This window comes from Sciurus vulgaris, assembly GCF_902686455.1.
Source record: "Sciurus vulgaris genome assembly, chromosome: 7".
In the NCBI taxonomy this organism is placed as follows: domain Eukaryota; kingdom Metazoa; phylum Chordata; class Mammalia; order Rodentia; family Sciuridae; genus Sciurus; species Sciurus vulgaris.
The window spans coordinates 114,090,051-114,100,689 of NC_136467.1; the positions used below are offsets into that span (position 1 = coordinate 114,090,051).

Consider the following 10,639-nt stretch of genomic DNA (forward strand, 5'->3'; position numbering starts at 1 on the left):
ATACAAAAGGCCAATAAGCACACGAAAAGGCTCGGCAGGCTGAGGCAGGAGGATTGTGAGTTCAAAGCCAGCTTCAGCAATTTAGGGAGGCCCTAAGCAACTTAACGAGACCCTGTCTCTAAATCAAATATAAAAAAGGACTGGAATGTGGCTCAGAGGTTAAGCACCCTGGGGTTCAATCCCTGGTACCAAAGTAAACAGATAAATAAAAAATTTTTTTTAAAAATTACCATATGATCCAGCAATTCTATTTATATATCTATATCTACACACACACACACACACACACACACACACACACACACACACACACATATATATATCCAGAAATAGAATATATGTATATATATCCCCCAAAGAATTGAAAGCAAGGTCTCAAAGAGACATTTGTACACCTATGTCCACAGCAGCAATATTCACCATATCCAAAAGGTAGACATGACCCGAGTGCCCATCGAGGGGTGCACGAATAAGCAAAATGTGATATATCCATAGAATGAAAGGTTACTCAGCCTTAGAAAGCAATAAAATTCTGATACAGGCTACAACTTGATACACCCGGAGGGTTTTATGCTAAGGGAGATCAGACCACCACAAAAAGACAAATGCCAAATGATTCCTTTCATACGAAATAGATTAGTCAAAACCACCTACTGGTTGCCAGAGGCTGGTGGGGAGCATTAAGGAGCTGATGTTCCATGGGCACAGAGCTTCGGTTTTGCAAGATGAAGAGTCCTGGAGTCGGACGGTGGCGAGAATTGCACAACAGTGTCAGTGTGCTTTCTACCCCTGGAACTGTACCCTGAAACATGGGCGAGATAGCAAATTTTGTTTTGTGTATTTTACCACAATCAAAAGACTTAAGAAGCAAGGGACAAAGCCAGACTCAAAGGAGAAAGCTCCCAAGGGCAAGGACAGACAGAGGCAATGGTGAAAGCAGCCAAGTGCGTGTGAGGGCAGAGCTGGCCTCGGCTACCAAGTCTGGCTTTGGATGTGTCACTTCCCTATTGAGGGCTCGGCTTCCTCATCTGTCTAGTGAAATCAATAAAACCTGCTCTGACAAACCCAGCATAGTCAATGCTGGAAGAGCCATGAGCGTGTGGCCCTATCAGACAGGTGGCTACCGCTAAAAAGCCACGGCTGGGAACCGGATAGACCTCTTCAGATTTGGACACCTGAAACGACAGAAGGGCTGAGATTCAGCGAAGAGCTCCGCAGAGCCGAAGCAGAAAGGGGATTACACAAACCCAGGATACCGCCTTCCCAGGAGAAGGCATCCCCTGCCCACGGCAGCTTTCCTATGAGGTCCTCTCATTCATCCCTCTGCCTCCTCCAGGCTGCCAGAGCCCCTACCCTGCCTCAGAGAGTCCCCAGGCTGCAGGGCCCTACAGCCTCCAACAGACACAGGGCCCAAGGCAGTGGTCCCCAATTCAGCCAGGTCAAGCTCAGGGTCACTAGATTCTCACTACGAAAAGGAGGGGACATGGGCTGGGTGGGATAAAATTTGAAAGTGTTCTGAAGGAGCATCGGAGCCAGACTGGTGGGGACATGGCAGGGACACAACCCATCATTCAGCAGCCAAAGCACAGGACTCTGACAAGACACAGAGCAGGGTCGGTTCCCTGCACCTCTTACTGTGTCTGATGGAGCAGTTACGTAAGCTTTCTGCGCTTCCTTCCTACTCTGGCAAAGGGAGTCTCAGAACCTAACGAAGGGCTCTTGCCATCACTATCTGTACTTGTCCCCTGCTCCCCAGGGCTAGGAGGTGGTCAGCAATGAAGGATAGAAGAAAGACTGTCAGGGTGACATGGGGGGCTGCTGGGGTACCTTCTGCATCTGGAGAATGCACATGTATATGGGGAACAATGAAGAGGCCCAGCCCAGGCCTGGCCTCCTCGGATCCTGAGATGTCCTCCGCATCTCACATTTGGCTAGGAGAATCTCCCCTCCTGTGGGAATCCTAAGCCTAAGCAAGATTTTTCTTCTCCCTAATTGCTCTCCTGTCAGAGTTGGGGGCAGCACCCTAGACTTTACCCTCCCTCTTGGGCTCACAAGTTCCCTGGGCCATTTGCCATTAAAGACACAGGTTCTTCCTCATGGCACAAAGCCAACCAGGGAGGAAGCAGCCCCTGTGAGGATGTATTCAAAGGAAGCCTCCAGCCTCCTGTAAGGCTGGGTCACCCTTTTGTCACCACCTCTCACCCATCCACCCACCCGTCTCACACACACCAACATCTGGGTCTCTTAGTAATCATTAACCCTGCAAGAGGTGCTGGCCCTTTAAGCTGTCCTGGGAAGAGATGAAAAAATCACCCCCACTGGACTTTGTGCCTGAAACTGGCGGCAAACAAGACCTGTGTGAAGGCTGTATGAGAGCTGCCCGGGCAGGCTGTGGTAGGAGGCCCTGCCCAGACAGCGCCTCTACAAATCAGGCTCTTCCCGCCTGCCACCTCTGATGAACGGCTACTCTGCTGTGCACACAGGGGTCCAGGAGCATGCTCTCTGACAGGCATCCTCTCTGCCCCGATTGTTAGTCTTTGTTCACACCCAACATCTTTCCAACAGGTGTCTCATTCTGGGCCACACTTGCAATGCCCATCTGTGTCTGTGTGAGGAGGGGGACCCTGGAAAGGATCAGCCCAGCTGTGCCCAGCATCCAGCCCAGGGTCCGAGGCACTTGCCCAGCAAAGATGACGCTGGCTCCACCGGAGGTAGTGGATCTGTGGGAGAGAGCACAGGGCAGGGAGGCAGGACGTCTGGGTCACTGCAGGGCCTCCAGAGCACTTAGGCCTATTTCTGAGTCCAGGCTGTCTGCCTGGGAGGGACAGGCCCTCTCACAGCTAGCTGGCATCTGCAGCTCTCAGGTCACAGTGAGGGGGCAGGGGTGCAGATGTGGGTGATGGTTGTCCTCTCCCTTCTCCCTGTGAGCACATCTGGGGCTAACAACAGGCGTATCTTAGGCTAAGTTAAAGGGACCAAGTTCTTAAACACCGAAAGGGCGATTGTGGAAGAATCCCTAGATGTGCCCCCATCTAGAGTTGGCTTTTCCTGACTGCCCCAATCTTTGGTTTCAGTGCCAAGCAGTTGCTCTGATACGTACCCCACTCCCTGAATGATTGTTGACGTACCTGAGGCCAGAAACTGAATCACCTCTGACCCAGAACCAGAATGAGCACAGCGCCTGGAGTGCCAAAGGCATGTGGCAAATGTCTTTTAGGTGAATAAATGAATGAGCATTGGTAGTTTTAAACTGTCAGCTCTATACATGGAAGGAAGTCCCAAGTCTGAGACATCATGCCCTAGTCCAGTCAAGGGCCCAAGTCCTTTCACCAAAATGTGGGTGACCTTGAGAAACGATCTGACCATCCTGGCTTCCTTTGGCCCAGATCCCATAGGCTAGTTGGTTGGCAAGCATCCATTTAGGGACCTGCTGGCATCCATTTAGGGACCTGCTGCGTGCAGGCCACTGGGTAGGGTGTCAGAGGGTCACAGGGGAGATTTAGAAGACCCAGACTCTCTGCTTTCGCTTATGGTTGAATGTACCCATCTGGAATCATCTGAAAGCAATAGCAAGGAAAAATCAGGACAGGATGGGCAGATCAAAGGTAGGATCAGAAAGATACAAGGAACAAGGTGAACATTATCTCAGGAGACTTCCCGGAGAAGGTGTGCTCTAATCTACAGACTCGGGACCTTAATCCCGTCCAGCCATTAGTTGAAATAAATGTTAAAATTTAGGCCATGAGAATATAATAGCAAATAATTGCAACCCTTCCCTTGACTTGCTTACAGCCTCCCTGAGGGCCAGCATCTAAATCCAGGGGGCCACACAGTGGGAGATAAGACCTGATAGATACCGTCCACATGCCAGAAGCTAGAGGAATGAAGAATAACTCAGTAGGGTCAATCTTGAAGGAATTCTCCTCCAAAATCTGCCCACAGATCTGCGCTTCTACAGGAGCAGCAGATACAGGTAGCCAGAGAAGAGGCCAGAGGAGCCTGCAGGTATCTGACAGGTAAACAAGGTTAATGGTGACCTGTTGTTTTTCCAGGTTCTTGGTGACCTCACCTTTGACCAACAATTTCCTGGCACTGGCTCAGTCTGCCAAGGGGGGAAGAGGGGGAGGAAGAAGAGGGTAAACAGCAGGTAAGGCCAAAGGTGGACCTAGAAGGCAAGGGGCACATTCCAAAATGTCTCCCCAGCCTGAGGCCTGCAGCGGAGCCCAAAGTCCAATAGGAAACCCACACCTGCATTCCAGCCATCGAAAATATCATAAATTCTTGATTACCCACCAATTATCCACAAGAAAGGATGCTTTGGACTGCCTGGAAAAGCTTCTCTTTCCCCAATCTGCAGCCCAGCCTGCTGCCTCCACCCTGGCTCCCCAGGTGCCCCCTTGTGCAGGGCCTGGACTCTGAGGAGTTCCACCTGGGCATGACCTGGCCTCCCACCACCCACTCCTCTTTTCCAATATCAGTAACAGCTCTTAAGAGACGCTTGCCCTCTCCACAGCACTCAGCCCCGACAGCCCTGGGAGAAAGAGGAGGGCGAGGCCTCGCTAGTTGGCCATCCGGTGGCACTGCAAGAAGAAGCCCTGAAGTTCCTCAGCTGCAAGTCAGGTTCCTGGCTCACTCTGCCACCCACAGGTTGTGTGACCATGGGCAAGTCACCAAACCTCAGTTTTGCCATCTGTAAAACAGACATGTCTATGAGGAACGCACATGGGACTTTTAAAAAGAGATAATGTAGATGAAATAAATTAGACCTCATTATTCTAAATGCTGGGTGTTATTAGAGATCACCCAAACTTTTAATTTTACTGATGAGGAAACTAAGGTTTAGAAAAGACTTGAAAAGATTGGGGGACTCTCTCTCCTCCCCTTCCTCTTACTCCTCTTATGACTTACCTTCTTAGCTCAGCCTGGCCTTCTGAATATGCGTCCCTAAGCTTTGGGGGACCCAGGTCCCTTTGAGAATCTGACAAAACTCAAGGATTTGTCTCCCCCGAACACATTGACCTGCATTCCCCAATGGGGTTCATGTGCCCCAGATCGGGGAACCTTGCTCTATGACAGAGCAGAAAAGAAAGAGGCTTAAGGTCACAGCCCCAAGGAAGCAGAAAATGATAAGAAGGGAAGCCTGAATTTCAAAAATCAAACCTCACTCAGAGTCCCCCAAAGCCCAGTCCCAACCCCCTGGGAAGAAAGTCCCTTGTGACCCACTGCAAACTCCTCATTTCTCTGCCCTTTCCCCCCATCTGTCATCTCTCAATCCGTCTAAACCCCTCGCCTCCAGCTTTCTCCTGAACCGGTGATTTCCGTTCCCGTCTTCGAAAGTCAAACAGAATCTCAGAGACCATCTCTCTTTATCTTTGCAGATGAGAACTGTAAGCAACCAAAGGTATGCTGACTTGCTGGAGGTCTCCCAGATAACCAGGACAGAAGTCAGGCTGCACAAACCAGCTCAACCCCACAGGAGCATGCTGAGGACCTACTGTGTGTTCCATGCCCTGCTGGGAGGGGAGGGCCACCAAGAAGAGATAACCTGTCACTAGATTGGCTGAGCACATCTAAAATCCTTGGAATGAAAGTGCAAACAGGGCCATCATGCTCCTGATTGCATAAGAGCGGTTGCAAAATCTCTAGAAGTTCAGCAAAGGCAGAGCCAGATCATTCATTCACTCACTCATTCATTCAACAAATATTTATTGAATTTCAAGCACTACACAATAAGATAATCACCCAGACAAGGGTCCTGCCTTCCTGAAATCCTGGAGAGGGGAAAAAGAGACTCTAAACAAATGCATAGAATTTAAATAAAGATAAATACCACAGGGATAAGAAAAAGGGAACCTGCAAGCAACTTGGTGATGTCACTTACATTGGGTGGGGGTCAAGAGGTGATATTGGAATTGAGTCCTGAAAGAGGATGAGATGGCATCCCTGCAAAGGTGTGGAGGTAGAATGTTCCTGAAAGAAGGGACAGAAAGGGCAAAGTCCCTAAGGCAGACATAAAATTAATTGGTTCAAAAGGGAGCCATCACCATGTGAAGGGCAGTGGGAACTTCTGGGAGGTCAGAGGGAGGGTCAGCAGCAGAGCAGGCCTGGCCCTTGGGCAGGAGAGTAGGACAGACTGTATGCAGTGTGAAGGGGAGGGCTGAGGCAGACAGGAAGCAGGGTGGTGTCAAAGCTGTTCCACCGGCTGGGAAGAGCAAGAATTGGAGAGACCAGAGGGGCCCTGGGAAGCCACAGAGCCCAGGCCAGAGAGTGGAAAGAAGACAAAGAGGGATGGAAATATTTTTGAGGCAGAATTGTTGATGGCTTTGCATGCGGGGGTTGGAGCAAAAGGAGTGGTCCCGCGTGAATGCCCAGTGCCAGCCTCCAGCTGCTGGCAGACGGCAGTGCCATTGACAGGCATAGGAAAGCCATGGTTTGCCAGGGAATCCAAGGCTTTGGTTTCTGATATGCAATTTGTATATCAGGGAAAATTTCAATATCCTTTGCTCACAAAACCTGTCCCATCTGAAGGGACCATAAAACTGTATCCTCTTGACAACAGAAGATAGAGCCACTCAACAATTTCAAAGGAGGCCGTGGAGGAAAATGGGGCCTCTAAAAACATCCGAAATGTCCAAAGTGTAACAATCCCAAGTAAAATTCCCCAAGTGCTTTCCTGGCCTATGTGGCAGGGGAGCAGGCAGCAGGGCACCTGTCACTGGGTTGCAGTTCTGTGACTCCTGTGTCCCTTCTTGTCCCGTCTCTATGTTATGGGGAGAGTGGCCATTGAATTTCGGTGTGGTTCTTTTTTATAAGTCAAGAGTTCCTTTTTATTGGAGGAAAGTCCCATCTGAAATCATCTATGAAACCACCCTCTCAGCTCCACATTCTGAGGGCATCGTGGGCATTGGGCACTGCAGCTGGCACTCCCACTGGCACCTGCAATTGCAGGGTGACACTGGCCATCTGCCCTGTTTCTGTGGGTGCAAACTCCAGTGGGAAATGCAGCCCATGCCTGTCTCCAGGGATTCTAGGAGAGCAAACTCAGACTGCCTCCAGCTCGGGTCCTGTGGGATCTCCCCAGACTCCCAGGCCTTCAGCCTCCACCAGCCTCCATCTCAGCCCAGCCTCAGTCCTGCCTTTTTCCTGGGCCTCCCCTGACCACTGCCGTGGTCTCTCCCCATCCTGGTTCCTCTGTTTGGTCCTTCTTTCCGTCTGACTGGAAATGGCCTAAACGTTTTCCTCCTTGCTGGCCTAGACACCCCCTCCAGGAAGTCCCCAGTGAGTGAGCCTGATGTCATCACCCACCTGGTAGCACAGTGGCCAGTCCTCTCTCTGGATATTGACATGTGGTCTTCCTGGTGTGTGTGTGTGTGTGTGTGTGTATGTGTGTGTGTGTGTAATAGACCGGAAGGAGCACATCTCCTGCTCAGACTGGAGGATCTTAAGAGGGTCAAAATGAGCATGGACACCTTTCCGTGTCTTTCTTCAGGAGTCACCCTCCTAAGGGTCTGTTCTTGGTCCTGTCTTCCCTGACCTCGGCCTCATGTCCCTTCCACCTACACAATCAAGGACCTTCTCTGAGCCAGACAAGGGGGCACACCTGTGAGCGAGACATCCATGACCCCAGCTCCCAGGGAACTGTCATTCCAGGCGGGGAATCAGCTCCGAAGCAGGGAGTGGACGGGGGACGGGAGGGCAGGCATGTGGTGGAGGCAGAGACAGAGAGAAAAGATTGTTGAGCAGCAGCAACAGGTGCCGTTTCAACTTGCAGAGCACGCATCCTCAGATGCTGTTCCAGGGAGCAAGATACATCAGTCAGCGGCAGGGATGCCAGCACGGTGCGACTAGCATTCCAGTCGAGACACCCGCACAGGATAAATCGGTCCATTTTAAAACGTGAGAATATGAGAAAGTGTTTAGAAGAAAAAGATAAAATAGTATAAGGTAAAGGGGATGGCAAGTGGGGGAAGAATATTATTGCTATAAATAGGATGCTCAGGGCAGGCTGCGTGGAGGGTGATGTGTAAGCAAAGACTTGAAGAAGATGAGAGTGTGAGTGCTGCAGATATCTGGAGACAGAACATTCCAGGCCAAAGGGAAAGGTTATAGAAAGACCCTGGGGCAGGAACAGGCAAGCTGTATTGGAGTCAGAACATTCCAGGCTGATGGGAGAGGCTGTGCAAAGACCCTGGGGCAGGAGCATGCAGGCTTGTTGGAGTCAGAGCATTACAGATCCAGGCGAAAGGTATGCAGAGATTCTGGGGCAGGGGCTTGCTGGTTATGTTTGAAGAACACACTTACTGTTCCTGGAAAAAGATCAAGTCAGACTTTGAAAGTCATTGGAAGAACTTTGACTTTGAGGCTGGGCACAGTGCATGCCTGTAATCCCAGCAGCTCAGGAGGCTGAGGCAGGAGGATCTTGAGTTCACCCTCAGCAACTTAGCAAGGCCCTAAACAACTCAGCAAGACCTTATCTCTAAATAAAATATAAAAAGTGCTGAGGATGTGGCTCAGAGGTAAGGCACCCCTGGGTTCAATCCCTGGTACCCCCACCCCCGCAAAAAAGAATTTTGCTCACCATTGAACCTCACCTCCCAATCTCTGTCCCTGGTCCCCTCATCCTTCCTCCCTCCCCATCTTCCTCCTTTCCCTCCCCTCCTCCTCCATCTTCAGCCTCATCCCACAGAAATAGGGTCCTGCCTCGGAGAGCTCTCGGAAGGCGGTTGGGAGAAGCAGAGGACGCGCACAGCGGCTCTTCACCCTTGTGGTCTAGAGGGCCGCAGATTACAGTGTCTGGGCCCGCTGTGGCTCTGTAATCATCACCGTGGCCCAGGACCCTGGGGCATGCCCCTGCTGGGCCAGGACTCTCTATCCTCAGCCAACCCTTTTCCAACCCCCAACTCAGAGAGCGGTTGGAGAGGCAGAGCAAGGCGCCCTCCCTGGGCCTTGCACTCTGCCCAGCCTCAAGCCCAAGGAGGACAGGGCTAGAGGGGACCCACGGTGCAGAGGACCGACTCGGGCCCAAGCAAATGGCGCCTTCCAGTTCGTGTGGTAAGATCTAAATCCAGGACACTGTCCACACCACTGACTGCTTCATCTTCTGGTCCAGGACTTAGGGATCAAGCAGCAGGTCAGTGGGCCCTTCCTCAGGCCAAAAAGAGAGTTGTCTGTGGCCAGACACTGAGTTACAGGGTAGGAGCAGAGGTAGTTTGCTGCTGAACACTGGCTTCCAGAGGGTCAGGGAAAATGTCCCAGTGGAGGGCAACCCTAGCCCTGCCTCTCTGGACAGTAAGGATAATCAGGCTAGCTCTGCAACAACCCCTCCCAGGAACAGCTCAGCGGGCACAGGCTCCGGGGGCAGGTAAGCCACAGGCCCTCTCGTCAGCCCCACCCCAGGCTTGAGCCTGCAAATGGGACCCCTCTTCTCTTCTAGGAAAGGAGTCTCCAGTGTCAGCCTCCTGGGTCACCTGTCAGGAGAGATCTGGCTCCCTTTGGCTGTCATATGCCACGCGTGGCTATGGCCTCCAGCACCTGAGTCATCTGTGATTCATCGCCCTCTGCCCTGGGACCAAGAGGGCTGAGCCAGGTGGACTCGGCCCTGGATGGGATAAGGCCAGTCTGATGTCCCTAGTGCAGGTCTGTCCCTCCCAGCTCCACCCCACACTGAGACATAGAAATAGCCAGATCCTTCACCAAGGACACCCAAATGGACACAGCTGCTCCTGGAAGACCCCAGTCCACCCCACGTGTGCGCATACACCCTCAAGGTGCCTCCCACTCACCTGGGCTGGGAAACCCCCAATCCCCCAGTTTGGGATGTAGGCTCTGCTATGAATTATGGGAGTTCACACAAACCCTCTGTGGGCCTCCTATGAGCTGGGACTGACTGGACACCAGGATCCTTTCTAGCCTTTAATCTGAAGAGAGCGTTTAATAAAGGGTTTCCACACCAAGGGTCCTTCGGGGAGAGGGAATTAGGAACGCTGTGGCAGAAAGGCGACAGGGGAAGGAGGGGCTTGCCCGAGCCCCCCAGACCACACTGTGCCTATGCACACAGCACAGCAGGGAGAGATGGCAGCACCTGGGAGACACCCCCCAAACCTGAGCCACCACCTCAGGGGAAGGACAGAGAAGGAAAAGTCCCACAGGGCTTCCCCTCAGGCCGGGCTCCCTAGGGACAGGGCTGTCTCCTAAACTCTGGCAGGGTTGCATCCTACTTTTTTTTTCCTAAACCTTCCCCTCTTGAGTGAGCATCAAGGTCCCTCCCAAGGCCAGTTCCCCTTTCGACCTTTTTACCAATGACATGCTCAGAGGGCAGGTGCTGATGAAACCACGTACACTGCGTCCTTCCCGTCCTGGGTCTCTTTCATCCTCAGACCTTCCGCGCAGGTCACACCTGGATCTGATTCCCCAGAGGAAACACAGGACAGAGAGGATTTGAAAGCTGGAGATTCAGAAGGAGTCACAAAGCTGACGGTCAGGGGCCCTCACTCTCTGATTCTGCCTGAATCTACTCACCCAGAGCCCTGGTAAGTACTGCCTCTCTAGTCCCAGGAAGGGGTTAAGGTAAGTGCCTGGGTCCTCCTATGTTGGAGGGAAGTTGGGAAAGCTAGGGAGGGAATATGTTTCTCCACTTGGC

The 10,639-nt window shown here is 52.0% G+C and overlaps 1 long non-coding RNA gene across 2 annotated transcripts; it reads right to left on the reverse strand.

Annotated features, from left to right (window-relative positions):
• Window positions 1–284: 284 nt before the first annotated feature.
• On the reverse strand, window positions 285–10,639 carry LOC306665933. Of its 2 annotated transcripts, XR_013765147.1 has the most exons (4): window positions 10,519–10,639; window positions 10,297–10,402; window positions 2,355–2,720; window positions 285–802 (listed from the first exon to the last, which is right to left on the reverse strand). It is a non-coding gene; the product is annotated as an uncharacterized lncRNA (long non-coding RNA). The 2 variants fall into 2 exon arrangements; XR_013765148.1 differs by lacking the exons at window positions 10,297–10,402; window positions 10,519–10,639 and adding an exon at window positions 3,129–3,233.